This window comes from Chiloscyllium punctatum, chromosome 1 (genome assembly GCF_047496795.1).
Source record: "Chiloscyllium punctatum isolate Juve2018m chromosome 1, sChiPun1.3, whole genome shotgun sequence".
Classification (NCBI taxonomy): Eukaryota; Metazoa; Chordata; class Chondrichthyes; order Orectolobiformes; family Hemiscylliidae; genus Chiloscyllium; species Chiloscyllium punctatum.
This window is the reverse complement of record NC_092739.1, coordinates 2,766,735-2,792,376: the sequence shown is the minus strand read 5'-3', so window position 1 is coordinate 2,792,376 and position 25,642 is coordinate 2,766,735. Positions and strand designations below refer to the sequence as shown.

Here is a 25,642-nt window from a genome sequence, read left to right as displayed (position 1 = left end):
GTGGGCACCGGCAATATAGGCATTTGCTTTCGCCAAGCCGCCAGCGTTGGTCGGTTAGCTCAGCTGGTTAGAGCGTGGTGCTAATAACGCCAAGGTCGTGGGTTCGATCCCCACACTGACCACACTGTTGCTGTGTTTCCAAGCGACGTGCTCCACAAAGCCGGAAGCGCCACCTGCGCAATAAAACATTTGACAGGGATAGACACACGACTTGATCGCCGTACAACTGGTGGATGTTGTCGGCAGCAAAACAACCAGTCTCAGTTGTTTTCGCCAACAAATGCAAAACATGAAATATGTGCAGGAAAAAGGCAGACCTGGCACAGTATCGGAGGGGAACCAGAGTTCATGCTTCCATTCAATCAAAGATTCGTTCGTGTTATTTTCCTGGATCTCTGTTAATACTCGTCACACGACTTCCAGAGGCAATTCGTTCGCTTGCTCACCTCTCATGCATCGACACTGGAGTTATCATATCACCAGCAATATCACAGAGCCATTAATAAAAGCAAATTACTGAGGATGCTGGAATCTGAAACCAAAAGAGAAAATGCTGGAAAATCTCAGCAGGTCTGGCACCATCTGCAAGGAGAGAAAAGAGCTGACGTTTCGAGTCTAACTGATTAAAGATAAAGATAAAAACAAAGGGGGAGTATTATGGAGCTATTTCCACCACGCTGAGAGAAGGTGAGTCAAGGCTCCAGATGCAAAGGTGATAATGACAGTGCATGGAGAGATTAAAGGGAGATTAAGAGGCGTGAATGACCCAGGCTCAAGCCAGCGCTATGTGACAAAATATGTGAGGGATGGGTGAAGCAGAGACAAAATGGAAAACAGGGGAGAAGGGTAGCAAAGCGGGAAGAGGAGAGGAAAAAGGTATTGAGAGAGTGGGGAGCGAGAGAAAGAGAGACAGTCAAGAAATAAGAGGTACAGAACAGTGAAAAAAAAAACACAACTAAAAAAGATAAATAAAATAATTGAAATAAAATTACCTGAAGTTGTTTGAATTCAACAACTTCAGACAATTCTACTTCTTTTTTTTATTCATCTTTTTTATCATTTCACCTGCACTATCATAGAGCCATTAGATGTGGACAGCACTGAAAACACAGTCTTCGGTCGCACTCGTCCATTCCGAACAGATATCCTCAACTGATCCAGCCGCGATTGCATGCACTTGACCCATTTCTCTCTCAACCCTTCCTATTCAAGTACACGCCCAGATTCCTTAACAGTATTGGAATTATACCATCCATCACCAGCTGGTCTGGTAAGTTATTCCAGAAACGCACCACCCTCTGCGTGCAGCCGTTGCCCCTCACTGCCTTTCGAATTCTCACCCTCCCACACCAGATTTATACCCTCTAGTTCTGAAATGCCCCACCTGAGCGAAAGGAACTTGTCTATTTACCCGATTCATCCCCCTCATGATTGAAAAACCTCCGTAAGATCAGCTCCCAGCCTCTGACGCGCCAGGCGAAATAGTGAGCGAGTGTTCAGCCTGTAAACGTTTGCACCTTTTCCATTTTCAAATGTAGGGTGTAGCATGCTGTCTGAAGCAATCGTTTTAGCAGCTGACCTGTCGCTGACCAACTCTGCAGGAAGGCCTGATAACTTGCTGTCAAACGAAGATTGCATAAGCAACATGAGTCATTGAGCAAAACGTGCAATTGACTTCTGAGCTGTTGCTGACACCAAAGCAACTGCGTCGTTCGGGAGCAGAAAGAACCTCACTGATAGATTACAATTCCAATGCATTTGGCATAAGGTTCGTAGCAGTTAATCAGCAGCACATAACCCTGACTCCAAAGGTCTGTGAGTATCCAGAAGAACAGTGAGCGATCCTTGAAGGTACGGTTCTCCAGACGAAATTTGTCAACGTGAGAAGCTGCAGCTGAGCTGGTGGCGTTGCGATTGAAATTGCATGCGTCCGGACATTGTGCTTAATTTTAGATATCAGAGCAAATGGTTAACTCGAGTATGCGCGTTCGGAAAAGTAAATGTTTTTTTATGTTGAAAAGCTTTGCAACGAAAGGAAATACTTCAGACCATCGTGCGATCGATGAGAAGCAGAAAATGCAGAGCAGCCGTGGTTGTGGGCACCGGCAATATAGGCATTTGCTTTCGCCAAGCCGCCAGCGTTCGTCGGTTAGCACAGCTGGTTAGAGCGTGGTGCTAAAAGCGCCAAGGTCGTGGGTTCGATCCCCACACTGACCACACGCAGCGCTTGTGTGGTTGCTGTGTTTCCAAGCGACGTGCTCCACAAAGCCGGAAGCGCCACCTGCGCAATAAAACATTTGACCGGGATAGACGCACGACTTGATCGCCGTACAAGTGATGACTGGTGGATGTTGTCGGCAGCAAAACAACCAGTCTCAGTTGTTTTCGCCAACAAACGCAAAACATGAAATATGTGCAGGAAAAAGGCAGACCTGGCACAGTCTCGGAGGGGAACCAGAGTTCATGCTTCCATTCAATCAAAGATTCGTTCGTGTTATTTTCCTGGATCTCTGTTAATACTCGTCACACGACTTCCAGAGGCAATTCGTTCGCTTGCTCACCTCTCATGCATCGACACTGGAGTTATCATATCACCAGCAATATCACAGAGCCATTAATAAAAGCAAATTACTGAGGATGCTGGAATCTGAAACCAAAAGAGAAAATGCTGGAAAATCTCAGCAGGTCTGGCACCATCTGCAAGGAGAGAAAAGAGCTGACGTTTCGAGTCTAACTGATTAAAGATAAAGATAAAAACAAAGGGGGAGTATTATGGAGCTATTTCCACCACGCTGAGAGAAGGTGAGTCAAGGCTCCAGATGCAAAGGTGATAATGACAGTGCATGGAGAGATTAAAGGGAGATTAAGAGGCGTGAATGACCCAGGCTCAAGCCAGCGCTATGTGACAAAATATGTGAGGGATGGGTGAAGCAGAGACAAAATGGAAAACAGGGGAGAAGGGTAGCAAAGCGGGCAGAGGAGAGCAAAAAGGTATTGAGAGAGTGGGGAGCGAGAGAAAGAGAGACAGTCAAGAAATAAGAGGTACAGAACAGTGAAAAAAAAAACACAACTAAAAAAGATAAATAAAATAATTGAAATAAAATTACCTGAATTTGTTTGAATTCAACAACTTCAGACAATTCTACTTCTTTTTTTTATTCATCTTTTTTATCATTTCACCTGCACTATCATAGAGCCATTAGATGTGGACAGCACTGAAAACACAGTCTTCGGTCGCACTCGTCCATTCCGAACAGATATCCTCAACTGATCCAGCCGCGATTGCATGCACTTGACCCATTTCTCTCTCAACCCTTCCTATTCAAGTACACGCCCAGATTCCTTAACAGTATTGGAATTATACCATCCATCACCAGCTGGTCTGGTAAGTTATTCCAGAAACGCACCACCCTCTGCGTGCAGCCGTTGCCCCTCACTGCCTTTCGAATTCTCACCCTCCCACACCAGATTTATACCCTCTAGTTCTGAAATGCCCCACCTGAGCGAAAGGAACTTGTCTATTTACCCGATTCATCCCCCTCATGATTGAAAAACCTCCGTAAGATCAGCTCCCAGCCTCTGACGCGCCAGGCGAAATAGTGAGCGAGTGTTCAGCCTGTAAACGTTTGCACCTTTTCCATTTTCAAATGTAGGGTGTAGCATGCTGTCTGAAGCAATCGTTTTAGCAGCTGACCTGTCGCTGACAAACTCTGCAGGAAGGCCTGATAACTTGCTGTCAAACGAAGATTGCATAAGCAACATGAGTCATTGAGCAAAACGTGCAATTGACTTCTGAGCTGTTGCTGACACCAAAGCAACTGCGTCGTTCGGGAGCAGAAAGAACCTCACTGATAGATTACAATTCCAATGCATTTGGCATAAGGTTCGTAGCAGTTAATCAGCAGCACATAACCCTGACTCCAAAGGTCTGTGAGTATCCAGAAGAACAGTGAGCGATCCTTGAAGGTACGGTTCTCCAGACGAAATTTGTCAACGTGAGAAGCTGCAGCTGAGCTGGTGGCGTTGCGATTGAAATTGCATGCGTCCGGACATTGTGCTTAATTTTAGATATCAGAGCAAATGGTTAACTCGAGTATGCGCGTTCGGAAAAGTAAATGTTTTTTTATGTTGAAAAGCTTTGCAACGAAAGGAAATACTTCAGACTATCATGCGATCGATGAGAAGCAGAAAATGCAGAGCAGCCGTGGTTGTGGGCACCGGCAATATAGGCATTTGCTTTCGCCAAGCCGCCAGCGTTGGTCGGTTAGCTCAGCTGGTTAGAGCGTGGTGCTAATAACGCCAAGGTCGTGGGTTCGATCCCCACACTGACCACACTGAAGCTGTGTTTCCTGCGACGTGCTCCACAAAGCCGGAAGCGCCACCTGCGCAATAAAACATTTGACAGGGATAGACGCACGACTTGATCGCCGTACAAGTGATGACTGGTGGATGTTGTCGGCAGCAAAACAACCAGTCTCAGTTGTTTTCGCCAACAAATGCAAAACATGAAATATGTGCAGGAAAAAGGCAGACCTGGCACAGTCTCGGAGGGGAACCAGAGTTCATGCTTCCATTCAATCAAAGATTCGTTCGTGTTATTTTCCTGGATCTCTGTTAATACTCGTCACACGACTTCCAGAGGCAATTCGTTCGCTTGCTCACCTCTCATGCATCGACACTGGAGTTATCATATCACCAGCAATATCACAGAGCCATTAATAAAAGCAAATTACTGAGGATGCTGGAATCTGAAACCAAAAGAGAAAATGCTGGAAAATCTCAGCAGGTCTGGCACCATCTGCAAGGAGAGAAAAGAGCTGACGTTTCGAGTCTAACTGATTAAAGATAAAGATAAAAACAAAGGGGGAGTATTATGGAGCTATTTCCACCACGCTGAGAGAAGGTGAGTCAAGGCTCCAGATGCAAAGGTGATAATGACAGTGCATGGAGAGATTAAAGGGAGATTAAGAGGCGTGAATGACCCAGGCTCAAGCCAGCGCTATGTGACAAAATATGTGAGGGATGGGTGAAGCAGAGACAAAATGGAAAACAGGGGAGAAGGGTAGCAAAGCGGGAAGAGGAGAGCAAAAAGCTATTGAGAGAGTGGGGAGCGAGAGAAAGAGAGACAGTCAAGAAATAAGAGGTACAGAACAGTGAAAAAAAAAACACAACTAAAAAAGATAAATAAAATAATTGAAATAAAATTACCTGAATTTGTTTGAATTCAACAACTTCAGACAATTCTACTTCTTTTTTTTATTCATCTTTTTTATCATTTCACCTGCACTATCATAGAGCCATTAGATGTGGACAGCACTGAAAACACAGTCTTCGGTCGCACTCGTCCATTCCGAACAGATATCCTCAACTCATCCAGCCGCGATTGCATGCACTTGACCCATTTCTCTCTCAACCCTTCCTATTCAAGTACACGCCCAGATTCCTTAACAGTATTGGAATTATACCATCCATCACCAGCTGGTCTGGTAAGTTATTCCAGAAACGCACCACCCTCTGCGTGCAGCCGTTGCCCCTCACTGCCTTTCGAATTCTCACCCTCCCACACCAGATTTATACCCTCTAGTTCTGAAATGCCCCACCTGAGCGAAAGGAACTTGTCTATTTACCCGATTCATCCCCCTCATGATTGAAAAACCTCCGTAAGATCAGCTCCCAGCCTCTGACGCGCCAGGCGAAATAGTGAGCGAGTGTTCAGCCTGTAAACGTTTGCACCTTTTCCATTTTCAAATGTAGGGTGTAGCATGCTGTCTGAAGCAATCGTTTTAGCAGCTGACCTGTCGCTGACCAACTCTGCAGGAAGGCCTGATAACTTGCTGTCAAACAAAGATTGCATAAGCAACATGAGTCATTGAGCAAAACGTGCAATTGACTTCTGAGCTGTTGCTGACACCAAAGCAACTGCGTCGTTCGGGAGCAGAAAGAACCTCACTGATAGATTACAATTCCAATGCATTTGGCATAAGGTTCGTAGCAGTTAATCAGCAGCACATAACCCTGACTCCAAAGGTCTGTGAGTATCCAGAAGAACAGTGAGCGATCCTTGAAGGTACGGTTCTCCAGACGAAATTTGTCAACGTGAGAAGCTGCAGCTGAGCTGGTGGCGTTGCGATTGAAATTGCATGCGTCCGGACATTGTGCTTAATTTTAGATATCAGAGCAAATGGTTAACTCGAGTATGCGCGTTCGGAAAAGTAAATGTTTTTTTATGTTGAAAAGCTTTGCAACGAAAGGAAATACTTCAGACTATCGTGCGATCGATGAGAAGCAGAAAATGCAGAGCAGCCGTGGTTGTGGGCACCGGCAATATAGGCATTTGCTTTCGCCAAGCCGCCAGCGTTGGTCGGTTAGCTCAGCTGGTTAGAGCGTGGTGCTAATAACGCCAAGGTCGTGGGTTCGATCCCCACACTGACCACACGCAGCGCTTGTGTGGTTGCTGTGTTTCCAAGCGACGTGCTCCACCAAGCCGGAAGCGCCACCTGCGCAATAAAACATTTGACAGGGATAGACGCACGACTTGATCGCCGTACAAGTGATGACTGGTGGATGTTGTCGGCAGCAAAACAACCAGTCTCTGTTGTTTTCGCCAACAAATGCAAAACATGAAATATGTGCAGGAAAAAGGCAGACCTGGCACAGTCTCGGAGGGGAACCAGAGTTCATGCTTCAATTCAATCAAAGATTCGTTCGTGTTATTTTCCTGGATCTCTGTTAATACTCGTCACACGACTTCCAGAGGCAATTCGTTCGCTTGCTCACCTCTCATGCATCGACACTGGAGTTATCATATCACCAGCAATATCACAGAGCCATTAATAAAAGCAAATTACTGCGGATGCTGGAATCTGAAACCAAAAGAGAAAATGCTGGAAAATCTCAGCAGGTCTGGCACCATCTGCAAGGAGAGAAAAGAGCTGACGTTTCGAGTCTAACTGATTAAAGATAAAGATAAAAACAAAGGGGGAGTATTATGGAGCTATTTCCACCACGCTGAGAGAAGGTGAGTCAAGGCTCCAGATGCAAAGGTGATAATGACAGTGCATGGAGAGATTAAAGGGAGATTAAGAGGCGTGAATGACCCAGGCTCAAGCCAGCGCTATGTGACAAAATATGTGAGGGATGGGTGAAGCAGAGACAAAATGGAAAACAGGGGAGAAGGGTAGCAAAGCGGGAAGAGGAGAGCAAAAAGGTATTGAGAGAGTGGGGAGCGAGAGAAAGAGAGACAGTCAAGAAATAAGAGGTACAGAACAGTGAAAAAAAAACACAACTAAAAAAGATAAATAAAATAATTGAAATAAAATTACCTGAAGTTGTTTGAATTCAACAACTTCAGACAATTCTACTTCTTTTTTTTATTCATCGTTTTTATCATTTCACCTGCACTATCATACAGCCATTAGATGTGGACAGCACTGAAAACACAGTCTTCGGTCGCACTCGTCCATTCCGAACAGATATCCTCAACTGATCCAGCCGCGATTGCATGCACTTGACCCATTTCTCTCTCAACCCTTCCTATTCAAGTACACGCCCAGATTCCTTAACAGTATTGGAATTATACCATCCATCACCAGCTGGTCTGGTAAGTTATTCCAGAAACGCACCACCCTCTGCGTGCAGCCGTTGCCCCTCACTGCCTTTCGAATTCTCACCCTCCCACACCAGATTTATACCCTCTAGTTCTGAAATGCCCCACCTGAGCGAAAGGAACTTGTCTATTTACCCGATTCATCCCCCTCATGATTGAAAAACCTCCGTAAGATCAGCTCCCAGCCTCTGACGCGCCAGGCGAAATAGTGAGCGAGTGTTCAGCCTGTAAACGTTTGCACCTTTTCCATTTTCAAATGTAGGGTGTAGCATGCTGTCTGAAGCAATCGTTTTAGCAGCTGACCTGTCGCTGACAAACTCTGCAGGAAGGCCTGATAACTTGCTGTCAAACGAAGATTGCATAAGCAACATGAGTCATTGAGCAAAACGTGCAATTGACTTCTGAGCTGTTGCTGACACCAAAGCAACTGCGTCGTTCGGGAGCAGAAAGAACCTCACTGATAGATTACAATTCCAATGCATTTGGCATAAGGTTCGTAGCAGTTAATCAGCAGCACATAACCCTGACTCCAAAGGTCTGTGAGTATCCAGAAGAACAGTGAGCGATCCTTGAAGGTACGGTTCTCCAGACGAAATTTGTCAACGTGAGAAGCTGCAGCTGAGCTGGTGGCGTTGCGATTGAAATTGCATGCGTCCGGACATTGTGCTTAATTTTAGATATCAGAGCAAATGGTTAACTCGAGTATGCGCGTTCGGAAAAGTAAATGTTTTTTTATGTTGAAAAGCTTTGCAACGAAAGGAAATACTTCAGACTATCGTGCGATCGATGAGAAGCAGAAAATGCAGAGCAGCCGTGGTTGTGGGCACCGGCAATATAGGCATTTGCTTTCGCCAAGCCGCCAGCGTTCGTCGGTTAGCACAGCTGGTTAGAGCGTGGTGCTAATAGCGCCAAGGTCGTGGGTTCGATCCCCACACTGACCACACGCAGCGCTTGTGTGGTTGCTGTGTTTCCAAGCGACGTGCTCCACAAAGCCGGAAGCGCCACCTGCGCAATAAAACATTTGACCGGGATAGACGCACGACTTGATCGCCGTACAAGTGATGACTGGTGGATGTTGTCGGCAGCAAAACAACCAGTCTCAGTTGTTTTCGCCAACAAACGCAAAACATGAAATATGTGCAGGAAAAAGGCAGACCTGGCACAGTCTCGGAGGGGAACCAGAGTTCATGCTTCCATTCAATCAAAGATTCGTTCGTGTTATTTTCCTGGATCTCTGTTAATACTCGTCACACGACTTCCAGAGGCAATTCGTTCGCTTGCTCACCTCTCATGCATCGACACTGGAGTTATCATATCACCAGCAATATCACAGAGCCATTAATAAAAGCAAATTACTGAGGATGCTGGAATCTGAAACCAAAAGAGAAAATGCTGGAAAATCTCAGCAGGTCTGGCACCATCTGCAAGGAGAGAAAAGAGCTGACGTTTCGAGTCTAACTGATTAAAGATAAAGATAAAAACAAAGGGGGAGTATTATGGAGCTATTTCCACCACGCTGAGAGAAGGTGAGTCAAGGCTCCAGATGCAAAGGTGATAATGACAGTGCATGGAGAGATTAAAGGGAGATTAAGAGGCGTGAATGACCCAGGCTCAAGCCAGCGCTATGTGACAAAATATGTGAGGGATGGGTGAAGCAGAGACAAAATGGAAAACAGGGGAGAAGGGTAGCAAAGCGGGAAGAGGAGAGCAAAAAGGTATTGAGAGAGTGGGGAGCGAGAGAAAGAGAGACAGTCAAGAAATAAGAGGTACAGAACAGTGAAAAAAAAAACACAACTAAAAAAGATAAATAAAATAATTGAAATAAAATTACCTGAATTTGTTTGAATTCAACAACTTCAGACAATTCTACTTCTTTTTTTTATTCATCTTTTTTATCATTTCACCTGCACTATCATAGAGCCATTAGATGTGGACAGCACTGAAAACACAGTCTTCGGTCGCACTCGTCCATTCCGAACAGATATCCTCAACTGATCCAGCCGCGATTGCATGCACTTGACCCATTTCTCTCTCAACCCTTCCTATTCAAGTACACGCCCAGATTCCTTAACAGTATTGGAATTATACCATCCATCACCAGCTGGTCTGGTAAGTTATTCCAGAAACGCACCACCCTCTGCGTGCAGCCGTTGCCCCTCACTGCCTTTCGAATTCTCACCCTCCCACACCAGATTTATACCCTCTAGTTCTGAAATGCCCCACCTGAGCGAAAGGAACTTGTCTATTTACCCGATTCATCCCCCTCATGATTGAAAAACCTCCGTAAGATCAGCTCCCAGCCTCTGACGCGCCAGGCGAAATAGTGAGCGAGTGTTCAGCCTGTAAACGTTTGCACCTTTTCCATTTTCAAATGTAGGGTGTAGCATGCTGTCTGAAGCAATCGTTTTAGCAGCTGACCTGTCGCTGACAAACTCTGCAGGAAGGCCTGATAACTTGCTGTCAAACGAAGATTGCATAAGCAACATGAGTCATTGAGCAAAACGTGCAATTGACTTCTGAGCTGTTGCTGACACCAAAGCAACTGCGTCGTTCGGGAGCAGAAAGAACCTCACTGATAGATTACAATTCCAATGCATTTGGCATAAGGTTCGTAGCAGTTAATCAGCAGCACATAACCCTGACTCCAAAGGTCTGTGAGTATCCAGAAGAACAGTGAGCGATCCTTGAAGGTACGGTTCTCCAGACGAAATTTGTCAACGTGAGAAGCTGCAGCTGAGCTGGTGGCGTTGCGATTGAAATTGCATGCGTCCGGACATTGTGCTTAATTTTAGATATCAGAGCAAATGGTTAACTCGAGTATGCGCGTTCGGAAAAGTAAATGTTTTTTTATGTTGAAAAGCTTTGCAACGAAAGGAAATACTTCAGACTATCATGCGATCGATGAGAAGCAGAAAATGCAGAGCAGCCGTGGTTGTGGGCACCGGCAATATAGGCATTTGCTTTCGCCAAGCCGCCAGCGTTGGTCGGTTAGCTCAGCTGGTTAGAGCGTGGTGCTAATAACGCCAAGGTCGTGGGTTCGATCCCCACACTGACCACACTGTTGCTGTGTTTCCTGCGACGTGCTCCACAAAGCCGGAAGCGCCACCTGCGCAATAAAACATTTGACCGGGATAGACGCACGACTTGATCGCCGTACAAGTGATGACTGGTGGATGTTGTCGGCAGCAAAACAACCAGTCTCAGTTGTTTTCGCCAACAAATGCAAAACATGAAATATGTGCAGGAAAAAGGCAGACCTGGCACAGTCTCGGAGGGGAACCAGAGTTCATGCTTCCATTCAATCAAAGATTCGTTCGTGTTATTTTCCTGGATCTCTGTTAATACTCGTCACACGACTTCCAGAGGCAATTCGTTCGCTTGCTCACCTCTCATGCATCGACACTGGAGTTATCATATCACCAGCAATATCACAGAGCCATTAATAAAAGCAAATTACTGAGGATGCTGGAATCTGAAACCAAAAGAGAAAATGCTGGAAAATCTCAGCAGGTCTGGCACCATCTGCAAGGAGAGAAAAGAGCTGACGTTTCGAGTCTAACTGATTAAAGATAAAGATAAAAACAAAGGGGGAGTATTATGGAGCTATTTCCACCACGCTGAGAGAAGGTGAGTCAAGGCTCCAGATGCAAAGGTGATAATGACAGTGCATGGAGAGATTAAAGGGAGATTAAGAGGCGTGAATGACCCAGGCTCAAGCCAGCGCTATGTGACAAAATATGTGAGGGATGGGTGAAGCAGAGACAAAATGGAAAACAGGGGAGAAGGGTAGCAAAGCGGGAAGAGGAGAGCAAAAAGGTATTGAGAGAGTGGGGAGCGAGAGAAAGAGAGACAGTCAAGAAATAAGAGGTACAGAACAGTGAAAAAAAAAACACAACTAAAAAAGATAAATAAAATAATTGAAATAAAATTACCAGAAGTTGTTTGAATTCAACAACTTCAGACAATTCTACTTCTTTTTTTTATTCATCTTTTTTATCATTTCACCTGCACTATCATAGAGCCATTAGATGTGGACAGCACTGAAAACACAGTCTTCGGTCGCACTCGTCCATTCCGAACAGATATCCTCAACTGATCCAGCCGCGATTGCATGCACTTGACCCATTTCTCTCTCAACCCTTCCTATTCAAGTACACGCCCAGATTCCTTAACAGTATTGGAATTATACCATCCATCACCAGCTGGTCTGGTAAGTTATTCCAGAAACGCACCACCCTCTGCGTGCAGCCGTTGCCCCTCACTGCCTTTCGAATTCTCACCCTCCCACACCAGATTTATACCCTCTAGTTCTGAAATGCCCCACCTGAGCGAAAGGAACTTGTCTATTTACCCGATTCATCCCCCTCATGATTGAAAAACCTCCGTAAGATCAGCTCCCAGCCTCTGACGCGCCAGGCGAAATAGTGAGCGAGTGTTCAGCCTGTAAACGTTTGCACCTTTTCCATTTTCAAATGTAGGGTGTAGCATGCTGTCTGAAGCAATCGTTTTAGCAGCTGACCTGTCGCTGACAAACTCTGCAGGAAGGCCTGATAACTTGCTGTCAAACGAAGATTGCATAAGCAACATGAGTCATTGAGCAAAACGTGCAATTGACTTCTGAGCTGTTGCTGACACCAAAGCAACTGCGTCGTTCGGGAGCAGAAAGAACCTCACTGATAGATTACAATTCCAATGCATTTGGCATAAGGTTCGTAGCAGTTAATCAGCAGCACATAACCCTGACTCCAAAGGTCTGTGAGTATCCAGAAGAACAGTGAGCGATCCTTGAAGGTACGGTTCTCCAGACGAAATTTGTCAACGTGAGAAGCTGCAGCTGAGCTGGTGGCGTTGCGATTGAAATTGCATGCGTCCGGACATTGTGCTTAATTTTAGATATCAGAGCAAATGGTTAACTCGAGTATGCGCGTTCGGAAAAGTAAATGTTTTTTTATGTTGAAAAGCTTTGCAACGAAAGGAAATACTTCAGACTATCGTGCGATCGATGAGAAGCAGAAAATGCAGAGCAGCCGTGGTTGTGGGCACCGGCAATATAGGCATTTGCTTTCGCCAAGCCGCCAGCGTTGGTCGGTTAGCTCAGCTGGTTAGAGCGTGGTGCTAATAACGCCAAGGTCGTGGGTTCGATCCCCACACTGACCACACGCAGCGCTTGTGTGGTTGCTGTGTTTCCAAGCGACGTGCTCCACAAAGCCGGAAGCGCCACCTGCGCAATAAAACATTTGACCGCGATAGACGCACGACTTGATCGCCGTACAGGTGATGACTGGTGGATGTTGTCGGCAGCAAAACAACCAGTCTCAGTTGTTTTCGCCAACAAATGCAAAACATGAAATATGTGCAGGAAAAAGGCAGACCTGGCACAGTCTCGGAGGGGAACCAGAGTTCATGCTTCCATTCAATCAAAGATTCGTTCGTGTTATTTTCCTGGATCTCTGTTAATACTCGTCACACGACTTCCAGAGGCAATTCGTTCGCTTGCTCACCTCTCATGCATCGACACTGGAGTTATCATATCACCAGCAATATCACAGAGCCATTAATAAAAGCAAATTACTGAGGTTGCTGGAATCTGAAACCAAAAGAGAAAATGCTGGAAAATCTCTGCAGGTCTGGCACCATCTGCAAGGAGAGAAAAGAGCTGACGTTTCGAGTCTAACTGATTAAAGATAAAGATAAAAACAAAGGGGGAGTATTATGGAGCTATTTCCACCACGCTGAGAGAAGGTGAGTCAAGGCTCCAGATGCAAAGGTGATAATGACAGTGCATGGAGAGATTAAAGGGAGATTAAGAGGCGTGAATGACCCAGGCTCAAGCCAGCGCTATGTGACAAAATATGTGAGGGATGGGTGAAGCAGAGACAAAATGGAAAACAGGGGAGAAGGGTAGCAAAGCGGGAAGAGGAGAGGAAAAAGGTATTGAGAGAGTGGGGAGCGAGAGAAAGAGAGACAGTCAAGAAATAAGAGGTACAGAACAGTGAAAAAAAAAACACAACTAAAAAAGATAAATAAAATAATTGAAATAAAATTACCTGAAGTTGTTTGAATTCAACAACTTCAGACAATTCTACTTCTTTTTTTTATTCATCTTTTTTATCATTTCACCTGCACTATCATAGAGCCATTAGATGTGGACAGCACTGAAAACACAGTCTTCGGTCGCACTCGTCCATTCCGAACAGATATCCTCAACTCATCCAGCCGCGATTGCATGCACTTGACCCATTTCTCTCTCAACCCTTCCTATTCAAGTACACGCCCAGATTCCTTAACAGTATTGGAATTATACCATCCATCACCAGCTGGTCTGGTAAGTTATTCCAGAAACGCACCACCCTCTGCGTGCAGCCGTTGCCCCTCACTGCCTTTCGAATTCTCACCCTCCCACACCAGATTTATACCCTCTAGTTCTGAAATGCCCCACCTGAGCGAAAGGAACTTGTCTATTTACCCGATTCATCCCCCTCATGATTGAAAAACCTCCGTAAGATCAGCTCCCAGCCTCTGACGCGCCAGGCGAAATAGTGAGCGAGTGTTCAGCCTGTAAACGTTTGCACCTTTTCCATTTTCAAATGTAGGGTGTAGCATGCTGTCTGAAGCAATCGTTTTAGCAGCTGACCTGTCGCTGACAAACTCTGCAGGAAGGCCTGATAACTTGCTGTCAAACGAAGATTGCATAAGCAACATGAGTCATTGAGCAAAACGTGCAATTGACTTCTGAGCTGTTGCTGACACCAAAGCAACTGCGTCGTTCGGGAGCAGAAAGAACCTCACTGATAGATTACAATTCCAATGCATTTGGCATAAGGTTCGTAGCAGTTAATCAGCAGCACATAACCCTGACTCCAAAGGTCTGTGAGTATCCAGAAGAACAGTGAGCGATCCTTGAAGGTACGGTTCTCCAGACGAAATTTGTCAACGTGAGAAGCTGCAGCTGAGCTGGTGGCGTTGCGATTGAAATTGCATGCGTCCGGACATTGTGCTTAATTTTAGATATCAGAGCAAATGGTTAACTCGAGTATGCGCGTTCGGAAAAGTAAATGTTTTTTTATGTTGAAAAGCTTTGCAACGAAAGGAAATACTTCAGACTATCGTGCGATCGATGAGAAGCAGAAAATGCAGAGCAGCCGTGGTTGTGGGCACCGGCAATATAGGCATTTGCTTTCGCCATGTCGCCAGCGTTGGTCGGTTAGCTCTGTTGGTTAGAGCGTGGTGCTAATAACGCCCAGGTCGTGGGTTCGATCCCCACACTGACCACACGCAGCGCTTGTGTGGTTGCTGTGTTTCCAAGCGACGTGCTCCACAAAGCCGGAAGCGCCACCTGCGCAATAAAACATTTGACAGGGATAGACGCACGACTTGATCGCCGTGCAAGTGATGACTGGTGGATGTTGTCGGCAGCAAAACAACCAGTCTCAGTTGCTTTCGCCAACAAATGCAAAACATGAAATATGTGCAGGAAAAAGGCAGACCTGGCACAGTCTCGGAGGGGAACCAGAGTTCATGCTTCCATTCAATCAAAGATTCGTTCGTGTTATTTTCCTGGATCTCTGTTAATACTCGTCACACGACTTCCAGAGGCAATTCGTTCGCTTGCTCACCTCTCATGCATCGACACTGGAGTTATCATATCACCAGCAATATCACAGAGCCATTAATAAAAGCAAATTACTGAGGATGCTGGAATCTGAAACCAAAAGAGAAAATGCTGGAAAATCTCAGCAGGTCTGGCACCATCTGCAAGGAGAGAAAAGAGCTGACGTTTCGAGTCTAACTGATTAAAGATAAAGATAAAAACAAAGGGGGAGTCTTATGGAGCTATTTCCACCACGCTGAGAGAAGGTGAGTCAAGGCTCCAGATGCAAAGGTGATAATGACAGTGCATGGAGAGATTAAAGGGAGATTAAGAGGCGTGAATGACCCAGGCTCAAGCCAGCGCTATGTGACAAAATATGTGAGGGATGGGTGAAGCAGAGACAAAATGGAAAACAGGGGAGAAGGGTAGCAAAGCGGGAAGAGGAGAGGAAAAAGGTATTGAGAGAGTGGGGAGCGAGAGAAAGAGAGACAGTCAAGAAATAAGAGGTACAGAACAGTGAAAAAAAAAACACAACTAAAAAAGATAAATAAAATAATTGAAATAAAATTACCTGAAGTTGTTTGAATTCAACAACTTCAGACAATTCTACTTCTTTTTTTTATTCATCTTTTTTATCATTTCACCTGCACTATCATAGAGCCATTAGATGTGGACAGCACTGAAAACACAGTCTTCGGTCGCACTCGTCCATTCCGAACAGATATCCTCAACTCATCCAGCCGCGATTGCATGCACTTGACCCATTTCTCTCTCAACCCTTCCTATTCAAGTACACGCCCAGATTCCTTAACAGTATTGGAATTATACCATCCATCACCAGCTGGTCTGGTAAGTTATTCCAGAAACGCACCACCCTCTGCGTGCAGCCGTTGCCCCTCACTGCCTTTCGAATTCTCACCCTCCCACACCAGATTTATACCCTCTAGTTCTGAAATGCCCCACCTGAGCGAAAGGAACTTGTCTATTTACCCGATTCATCCCCCTCATGATTGAAAAACCTCCGTAAGATCAGCTCCCAGCCTCTGACGCGCCAGGCGAAATAGTGAGCGAGTGTTCAGCCTGTAAACGTTTGCACCTTTTCCATTTTCAAATGTAGGGTGTAGCATGCTGTCTGAAGCAATCGTTTTAGCAGCTGACCTGTCGCTGACAAACTCTGCAGGAAGGCCTGATAACTTGCTGTCAAACGAAGATTGCATAAGCAACATGAGTCATTGAGCAAAACGTGCAATTGACTTCTGAGCTGTTGCTGACACCAAAGCAACTGCGTCGTTCGGGAGCAGAAAGAACCTCACTGATAGATTACAATTCCAATGCATTTGGCATAAGGTTCGTAGCAGTTAATCAGCAGCACATAACCCTGACTCCAAAGGTCTGTGAGTATCCAGAAGAACAGTGAGCGATCCTTGAAGGTACGGTTCTCCAGACGAAATTTGTCAACGTGAGAAGCTGCAGCTGAGCTGGTGGCGTTGCGATTGAAATTGCATGCGTCCGGACATTGTGCTTAATTTTAGATATCAGAGCAAATGGTTAACTCGAGTATGCGCGTTCGGAAAAGTAAATGTTTTTTTATGTTGAAAAGCTTTGCAACGAAAGGAAATACTTCAGACTATCGTGCGATCGATGAGAAGCAGAAAATGCAGAGCAGCCGTGGTTGTGGGCACCGGCAATATAGGCATTTGCTTTCGCCAAGCCGCCAGCGTTGGTCGGTTAGCTCAGCTGGTTAGAGCGTGGTGCTAATAACGCCAAGGTCGTGGGTTCGATCCCCACACTGACCACACGCAGCGCTTGTGTGGTTGTTGTGTTTCCAAGCGACGTGCTCCACAAAGCCGGAAGCGCCACCTGCGCAATAAAACATTTGACAGGGATAGACGCACGACTTGATCGCCGTACAAGTGATGACTGGTGGATGTTGTCGGCAGCAAAACAACCAGTCTCAGTTGTTTTCGCCAACAAATGCAAAACATGAAATATGTGCAGGAAAAAGGCAGACCTGGCACAGTCTCGGAGGGGAACCAGAGTTCATGCTTCCATTCAATCAAAGATTCGTTCGTGTTATTTTCCTGGATCTCTGTTAATACTCGTCACACGACTTCCAGAGGCAATTCGTTCGCTTGCTCACCTCTCATGCATCGACACTGGAGTTATCATATCACCAGCAATATCACAGAGCCATTAATAAAAGCAAATTACTGAGGATGCTGGAATCTGAAACCAAAAGAGAAAATGCTGGAAAATCTCAGCAGGTCTGGCACCATCTGCAAGGAGAGAAAAGAGCTGACGTTTCGAGTCTAACTGATTAAAGATAAAGATAAAAACAAAGGGGGAGTATTATGGAGCTATTTCCACCACGCTGAGAGAAGGTGAGTCAAGGCTCCAGATGCAAAGGTGATAATGACAGTGCATGGAGAGATTAAAGGGAGATTAAGAGGCGTGAATGACCCAGGCTCAAGCCAGCGCTATGTGACAAAATATGTGAGGGATGGGTGAAGCAGAGACAAAATGGAAAACAGGGGAGAAGGGTAGCAAAGCGGGAAGAGGAGAGCAAAAAGGTATTGAGAGAGTGGGGAGCGAGAGAAAGAGAGACAGTCAAGAAATAAGAGGTACAGAACAGTGAAAAAAAAACACAACTAAAAAAGATAAATAAAATAATTGAAATAAAATTACCTGAAGTTGTTTGAATTCAACAACTTCAGACAATTTTACTTCTTTTTTTTATTCATCTTTTTTATCATTTCACCTGCACTATCATAGAGCCAATAGATGTGGACAGCACTGAAAACACAGTCTTCGGTCGCACTCGTCCATTCCGAACAGATATCCTCAACTCATCCAGCCGCGATTGCATGCACTTGACCCATTTCTCTCTCAACCCTTCCTATTCAAGTACACGCCCAGATTCCTTAACAGTATTGGAATTATACCATCCATCACCAGCTGGTCTGGTAAGTTATTCCAGAAACGCACCACCCTCTGCGTGCAGCCGTTGCCCCTCACTGCCTTTCGAATTCTCACCCTCCCACACCAGATTTATACCCTCTAGTTCTGAAATGCCCCACCTGAGCGAAAGGAACTTGTCTATTTACCCGATTCATCCCCCTCATGATTGAAAAACCTCCGTAAGGTCAGCTCCCAGCCTCTGACGCGCCAGGCGAAATAGTGAGCGAGTGTTCAGCCTGTAAACGTTTGCACCTTTTCCATTTTCAAATGTAGGGTGTAGCATGCTGTCTGAAGCAATCGTTTTAGCAGCTGACCTGTCGCTGACAAACTCTGCAGGAAGTCCTGATAACTTGCTGTCAAACGAAGATTGCATAAGCAACATGAGTCATTGAGCAAAACGTGCAATTGACTTCTGAGCTGTTGCTGACACCAAAGCAACTGCGTCGTTCGGGAGCAGAAAGAACCTCACTGATAGATTACAATTCCAATGCATTTGGCATAAGGTTCGTAGCAGTTAATCAGCAGCACATAACCCTGACTCCAAAGGTCTGTGAGTATCCAGAAGAACAGTGAGCGATCCTTGAAGGTACGGTTCTCCAGACGAAATTTGTCAACGTGAGAAGCTGCAGCTGAGTTGGTGGCGTTGCGATTGAAATTGCATGCGTCCGGACATTGTGCTTAATTTTAGATATCAGAGCAAATGGTTAACTCGAGTATGCGCGTTCGGAAAAGTAAATGTTTTTTTATGTTGAAAAGCTTTGCAACGAAAGGAAATACTTCAGACTATCGTGCGATCGATGAGAAGCAGAAAATGCAGAGCAGCCGTGGTTGTGGGCACCGGCAATATAGGCATTCGCTTTCGCCGAGCCGCCAGCGTTGGTCGGTTAGCTCAGCTGGTTAGAGCGTGGTGCTAATAACGCCAAGGTCATGGGTTCGATCCCCACACTGACCACACGCAGCGCTTGTGTGGTTGCTGTGTTTCCAAGCGACGTGCTACACAAAGCCGGAAGCGCCACCTGCGCAATAAAACATTTGACAGGGATAGACGCACGACTTGATCGCCGTACAAGTGATGACTGGTGGATGTTGTCGGCAGCAAAACAACCAGTCTCAGTTGTTTTCGCCAACAAATGCAAAACATGAAATATGTGCAGGAAAAAGGCAGACCTGGCACAGTCTCGGAGGGGAACCAGAGTTCATGCTTCCATTCAATCAAAGATTCGTTCGTGTTATTTTCCTGGATCTCTGTTAATACTCGTCACACGACTTCCAGAGGCAATTCGTTCGCTTGCTCACCTCTCATGCATCGACACTGGAGTTATCATATCACCAGCAATATCACAGAGCCATTAATAAAAGCAAATTACTGCGGATGCTGGAATCTGAAACCAAAAGAGAAAATGCTGGAAAATCTCAGCAGGTCTGGCACCATCTGCAAGGAGAGAAAAGAGCTGACGTTTCGAGTCTAACTGATTAAAGATAAAGATAAAAACAAAGGGGGAGTATTATGGAGCTATTTCCACCACGCTGAGAGAAGGTGAGTCAAGGCTCCAGATGCAAAGGTGATAATGACAGTGCATGGAGAGATTAAAGGGAGATTAAGAGGCGTGAATGACCCAGGCTCAAGCCAGCGCTATGTGACAAAATATGTGAGGGATGGGTGAAGCAGAGACAAAATGGAAAACAGGGGAGAAGGGTAGCAAAGCGGGAAGAGGAGAGCAAAAAGGTATTGAGAGAGTGGGGAGCGAGAGAAAGAGAGACAGTCAAGAAATAAGAGGTACAGAACAGTGAAAAAAAAAACACAACTAAAAAAGATAAATAAAATAATTGAAAAAAAATTACCTGAAGTTGTTTGAATTCAACAACTTCAGACAATTCTACTTCTTTTTTTTATTCATCTTTTTTATCATTTCACCTGCACTATCATAGAGCCATTAGATGTGGACAGCACTGAAAACACAGTCTTCGGTCGCACTCGTCCATTCCGAACAGATATCCTCAACTCATCCAGCCGCGATTGCATGCACTTGACCCATTTCTCTCTCAACCCTTCCTATTCAAGTACACGCCCAGATTCCTTAACAGTATTGGAATTATACCATCCATCACCAGCTGGTCTGGTAAGTTATTCCAGAAACGCACCACCCTCTGCGTGCAGCCGTTGCCCCTCACTGCCTTTCGAATTCTCACCCTCCCACACCAGATTTATACCCTCTAGTTCTGAACTGCACCACCTGAGCGAAAGGAACTTGTCTATTTACCCGATTCATCCCCCTCATGATTGAAAAACCTCCGTAAGATCAGCTCCCAGCCTCTGACGCGCCAGGCGAAATAGTGAGCGAGTGTTCAGCCTGTAAACGTTTGCACCTTTTCCATTTTCAAATGTAGGGTGTAGCATGCTGTCTGAAGCAATCGTTTTAGCAGCTGACCTGTCGCTGACAAACTCTGCAGGAAGGCCTGATAACTTGCTGTCAAACGAAGATTGCATAAGCAACATGAGTCATTGAGCAAAACGTGCAATTGACTTCTGAGCTGTTGCTGACACCAAAGCAACTGCGTCGTTCGGGAGCAGAAAGAACCTCACTGATAGATTACAATTCCAATGCATTTGGCATAAGGTTCGTAGCAGTTAATCAGCAGCACATAACCCTGACTCCAAAGGTCTGTGAGTATCCAGAAGAACAGTGAGCGATCCTTGAAGGTACGGTTCTCCAGACGAAATTTGTCAACGTGAGAAGCTGCAGCTGAGCTGGTGGCGTTGCGATTGAGATTGCATGCGTCCGGACATTGTGCTTAATTTTAGATATCAGAGCAAATGGTTAACTCGAGTATGCGCGTTCGGAAAAGTAAATGTTTTTTTATGTTGAAAAGCTTTGCAACGAAAGGAAATACTTCAGACTATCGTGCGATCGATGAGAAGCAGAAAATGCAGAGCAGCCGTGGTTGTGGGCACCGGCAATATAGGCATTTGCTTTCGCCAAGCCGCCAGCGTTGGTCGGTTAGCTCAGCTGGTTAGAGCGTGGTGCTAATAACGCCAAGGTCGTGGGTTCGATCCCCTCACTGACCAACACTGGTTGCTGTGTTTCCAAGCGACGTGCTCCACAAAGCCGGAAGCGCCACCTGCGCAATAAAACATTTGACAGGGATAGACGCACGACTTTATCGCCGTACTGGTGGATGTTGTCGGCAGCAAAACAACCAGTCTCAGTTGTTTTCGCCAACAAATGCAGAACATGAAATATGCGCAGGAAAAACGCAGACCTGGCACAGTCTCGGAGGGGACCAGAGTTCAGGCTTCAATTCAATCAAAGATTCGTTCGTGTTATTTTCCTGGATCTCTGTTAATACTCGTCACACGACTTCCAGAGGCAATTCGTTCGCTTGCTCACCTCTCATGCATCGACACTGGAGTTATCATATCACCAGCAATATCACAGAGCCATTAATAAAAGCAAATTACTGAGAATGCTGGAATCTGAAACCAAAAGAGAAAATGCTGGAAAATCTCAGCAGGTCTGGCACCATCTGCAAGGAGAGAAAAGAGCTGACGTTTCGAGTCTAACTGATTAAAGATAAAGATAAAAACAAAGGGGAGTATTATGGAGCTATTTCCACCACGCTGAGAGAAGGTGAGTCAAGGCTCCAGATGCAAAGGTGATAATGACAGTGCATGGAGAGATTAAAGGGAGATTAAGAGGCGTGAATGACCCAGGCTCAAGCCAGCGCTATGTGACAAAATATGTGAGGGATGGGTGAAGCAGAGACAAAATGGAAAACAGGGGAGAAGGGTAGCAAAGCGGGAAGAGGAGAGGAAAAAGGTATTGAGAGAGTGGGGAGCGAGAGAAAGAGAGACAGTCAAGAAATAAGAGGTACAGAACAGTGAAAAAAAAAACACAACTAAAAAAGATAAATAAAATAATTGAAATAAAATTACCTGAAGTTGTTTGAATTCAACAACTTCAGACAATTCTACTTCTTTTTTTTATTCATCTTTTTTATCATTTCACCTGCACTATCATAGAGCCATTAGATGTGGACAGCACTGAAAACACAGTCTTCGGTCGCACTCGTCCATTCCGAACAGATATCCTCAACTCATCCAGCCGCGATTGCATGCACTTGACCCATTTCTCTCTCAACCCTTCCTATTCAAGTACACGCCCAGATTCCTTAACAGTATTGGAATTATACCATCCATCACCAGCTGGTCTGGTAAGTTATTCCAGAAACGCACCACCCTCTGCGTGCAGCCGTTGCCCCTCACTGCCTTTCGAATTCTCACCCTCCCACACCAGATTTATACCCTCTAGTTCTGAAATGCCCCACCTGAGCGAAAGGAACTTGTCTATTTACCCGATTCATCCCCCTCATGATTGAAAAACCTCCGTAAGATCAGCTCCCAGCCTCTGACGCGCCAGGCGAAATAGTGAGCGAGTGTTCAGCCTGTAAACGTTTGCACCTTTTCCATTTTCAAATGTAGGGTGTAGCATGCTGTCTGAAGCAATCGTTTTAGCAGCTGACCTGTCGCTGAAAAACTCTGCAGGAAGGCCTGATAACTTGCTGTCAAACGAAGATTGCATAAGCAACATGAGTCATTGAGCAAAACGTGCAATTGACTTCTGAGCTGTTGCTGACACCAAAGCAACTGCGTCGTTCGGGAGCAGAAAGAACCTCACTGATAGATTACAATTCCAATGCATTTGGCATAAGGTTCGTAGCAGTTAATCAGCAGCACATAACCCTGACTCCAAAGGTCTGTGAGTATCCAGAAGAACAGTGAGCGATCCTTGAAGGTACGGTTCTCCAGACGAAATTTGTCAACGTGAGAAGCTGCAGCTGAGCTGGTGGCGTTGCGATTGAAATTGCGTGCGTCCGGACATTGTGCTTAATTTTAGATATCAGAGCAAATGGTTAACTCGAGTATGCGCGTTCGGAAAAGTAAATGTTTTTTTATGTTGAAAAGCTTTGCAACGAAAGGAAATACTTCAGACTATCGTGCGATCGATGAGAAGCAGAAAATGCAGAGCAGCCGTGGTTGTGGGCACCGGCAATATAGGCATTTGCTTTCGCCAAGCCGCCAGCGTTGGTCGGTTAGCTCAGCTGGTTAGAGCGTGGTGCTAATAACGCCAAGGTCGTGGGTTCGATCCCCACACTGACCACACGCAGCGCTTGTGTGGTTGCTGTGTTTCCAAGCGACGTGCTCCACAAAGCCGGAAGCGCCACCTGCGCAATAAAACATTTGACAGGGATAGACGCACGACTTGATCGCCGTACAGGTGATGACTGGTGGATGTTGTCGGCAGCAAAACAACCAGTCTCAGTTGTTTTCGCCAACAAATGCAAAACATGAAATATGTGCAAGAAAAAGGCAGAACTGGCAGTCTCGGAAGGGAACCAGAGTTCAGGCTTCAATTCAATCAAAGATTCGTTCGTGTTATTTTCCTGGATCTCTGTTAATACTCGTCACACGACTTCCAGAGGCAATTCGTTCGCTTGCTCACCTCTCATGCATCGACACTGGAGTTATCATATCACCAGCAATATCACAGAGCCATTAATAAAAGCAAATTACTGCGGATGCTGGAATCTGAAACCAAAAGAGAAAATGCTGGAAAATCTCAGCAGGTCTGGCACCATCTGCAAGGAGAGAAAAGAGCTGACGTTTCGAGTCTAACTGATTAAAGATAAAGATAAAAACAAAGGGGGAGTATTATGGAGCTATTTCCACCACGCTGAGAGAAGGTGAGTCAAGGCTCCAGATGCAAAGGTGATAATGACAGTGCATGGAGAGATTAAAGGGAGATTAAGAGGCGTGAATGACCCAGGCTCAAGGCAGCGCTTTGTGACAAAATATGTGAGGGATGGGTGAAGCAGAGACAAAATGGAAAACAGGGGAGAAGGGTAGCAAAGCGGGAAGAGGAGAGGAAAAAGGTATTGAGAGAGTGGGGAGCGAGAGAAAGAGAGACAGTCAAGAAATAAGAGGTACAGAACAGTGAAAAAAAAACACAACTAAAAAAGATAAATAAAATAATTGAAATAAAATTACCTGAAGTTGTTTGAATTCAACAACTTCAGACAATTTTACTTCTTTTTTTTATTCATCTTTTTTATCATTTCACCTGCACTATCATAGAGCCAATAGATGTGGACAGCACTGAAAACACAGTCTTCGGTCGCACTCGTCCATTCCGAACAGATATCCTCAACTCATCCAGCCGCGATTGCATGCACTTGACCCATTTCTCTCTCAACCCTTCCGATTCAAGTACACGTCCAGATTCCTTAACAGTATTGGAATTATACCATCCATCACCAGCTGGTCTGGTAAGTTATTCCAGAAACGCACCACCCTCTGCGTGCAGCCGTTGCCCCTCTCTGCCTTTCGAATTCTCACCCTCCCACACCAGATTTATACCCTCTAGTTCTGAACTGCCCCACCTGAGCGAAAGGAACTTGTCTATTTACCCGATTCATCCCCCTCATGATTGAAAAACCTCCGTAAGATCAGCTCCCAGCCTCTGACGCGCCAGGCGAAATAGTGAGCGAGTGTTCAGCCTGTAAACGTTTGCACCTTTTCCATTTTCAAATGTAGGGTGTAGCATGCTGTCTGAAGCAATCGTTTTAGCAGCTGACCTGTCGCTGACAAACTCTGCAGGAAGGCCTGATAACTTGCTGTCAAACGAAGATTGCATAAGCAACATGAGTCATTGAGCAAAACGTGCAATTGACTTCTGAGCTGTTGCTGACACCAAAGCAACTGCGTCGTTCGGGAGCAGAAAGAACCTCACTGATAGATTACAATTCCAATGCATTTGGCATAAGGTTCGTAGCAGTTAATCAGCAGCACATAACCCTGACTCCAAAGGTCTGTGAGTATCCAGAAGAACAGTGAGCGATCCTTGAAGGTACGGTTCTCCAGACGAAATTTGTCAACGTGAGAAGCTGCAGCTGAGCTGGTGGCGTTGCGATTGAAATTGCATGCGTCCGGACATTGTGCTTAATTTTAGATATCAGAGCAAATGGTTAACTCGAGTATGCGCGTTCGGAAAAGTAAATGTTTTTTTATGTTGAAAAGCTTTGCAACGAAAGGAAATACTTCAGACTATCGTGCGATCGATGAGAAGCAGAAAATGCAGAGCAGCCGTGGTTGTGGGCACCGGCAATATAGGCATTTGCTTTCGCCAAGCCGCCAGCGTTGGTCGGTTAGCTCAGCTGGTTAGAGCGTGGTGCTAATAACGCCAAGGTCGTGGGTTCGATCCCCACACTGACCACACGCAGCGCTTGTGTGGTTGTTGTGTTTCCAAGCGACGTGCTCCACAAAGCCGGAAGCGCCACCTGCGCAATAAAACATTTGACAGGGATAGACGCACGACTTGATCGCCGTACAAGTGATGACTGGTGGATGTTGTCGGCAGCAAAACAACCAGTCTCAGTTGTTTTCGCCAACAAATGCAAAACATGAAATATGTGCAGGAAAAAGGCAGACC

General features: G+C 45.6%; 11 non-coding genes across 11 annotated transcripts; all 11 read left to right on the top strand.

The window, feature by feature from the left end:
- The first annotated feature begins 48 nt into the window (after window positions 1–48).
- On the top strand, window positions 49–122 carry trnai-aau (transfer RNA isoleucine (anticodon AAU)). The gene has a single exon. It is a non-coding gene; the product is annotated as a tRNA-Ile (tRNA).
- Window positions 123–2,143: 2,021 nt separating this feature from the next.
- trnaf-aaa (transfer RNA phenylalanine (anticodon AAA)) lies at window positions 2,144–2,217 on the top strand. The gene has a single exon. It is a non-coding gene; the product is annotated as a tRNA-Phe (tRNA).
- Window positions 2,218–4,258: 2,041 nt separating this feature from the next.
- trnai-aau (transfer RNA isoleucine (anticodon AAU)) lies at window positions 4,259–4,332 on the top strand. Its single transcript has one exon. It is a non-coding gene; the product is annotated as a tRNA-Ile (tRNA).
- Window positions 4,333–6,359: 2,027 nt separating this feature from the next.
- On the top strand, window positions 6,360–6,433 carry trnai-aau (transfer RNA isoleucine (anticodon AAU)). The gene has a single exon. It is a non-coding gene; the product is annotated as a tRNA-Ile (tRNA).
- A 4,155-nt stretch (window positions 6,434–10,588) lies between these two features.
- On the top strand, window positions 10,589–10,662 carry trnai-aau (transfer RNA isoleucine (anticodon AAU)). Its single transcript has one exon. It is a non-coding gene; the product is annotated as a tRNA-Ile (tRNA).
- A 2,027-nt stretch (window positions 10,663–12,689) lies between these two features.
- On the top strand, window positions 12,690–12,763 carry trnai-aau (transfer RNA isoleucine (anticodon AAU)). Its single transcript has one exon. It is a non-coding gene; the product is annotated as a tRNA-Ile (tRNA).
- Window positions 12,764–16,919: 4,156 nt separating this feature from the next.
- trnai-aau (transfer RNA isoleucine (anticodon AAU)) lies at window positions 16,920–16,993 on the top strand. Its single transcript has one exon. It is a non-coding gene; the product is annotated as a tRNA-Ile (tRNA).
- A 2,040-nt stretch (window positions 16,994–19,033) lies between these two features.
- trnai-aau (transfer RNA isoleucine (anticodon AAU)) lies at window positions 19,034–19,107 on the top strand. Its single transcript has one exon. It is a non-coding gene; the product is annotated as a tRNA-Ile (tRNA).
- A 2,041-nt stretch (window positions 19,108–21,148) lies between these two features.
- Window positions 21,149–21,222, top strand: trnai-aau (transfer RNA isoleucine (anticodon AAU)). The gene has a single exon. It is a non-coding gene; the product is annotated as a tRNA-Ile (tRNA).
- A 2,018-nt stretch (window positions 21,223–23,240) lies between these two features.
- Window positions 23,241–23,314, top strand: trnai-aau (transfer RNA isoleucine (anticodon AAU)). The gene has a single exon. It is a non-coding gene; the product is annotated as a tRNA-Ile (tRNA).
- A 2,038-nt stretch (window positions 23,315–25,352) lies between these two features.
- trnai-aau (transfer RNA isoleucine (anticodon AAU)) lies at window positions 25,353–25,426 on the top strand. Its single transcript has one exon. It is a non-coding gene; the product is annotated as a tRNA-Ile (tRNA).
- Window positions 25,427–25,642: the final 216 nt, after the last annotated feature.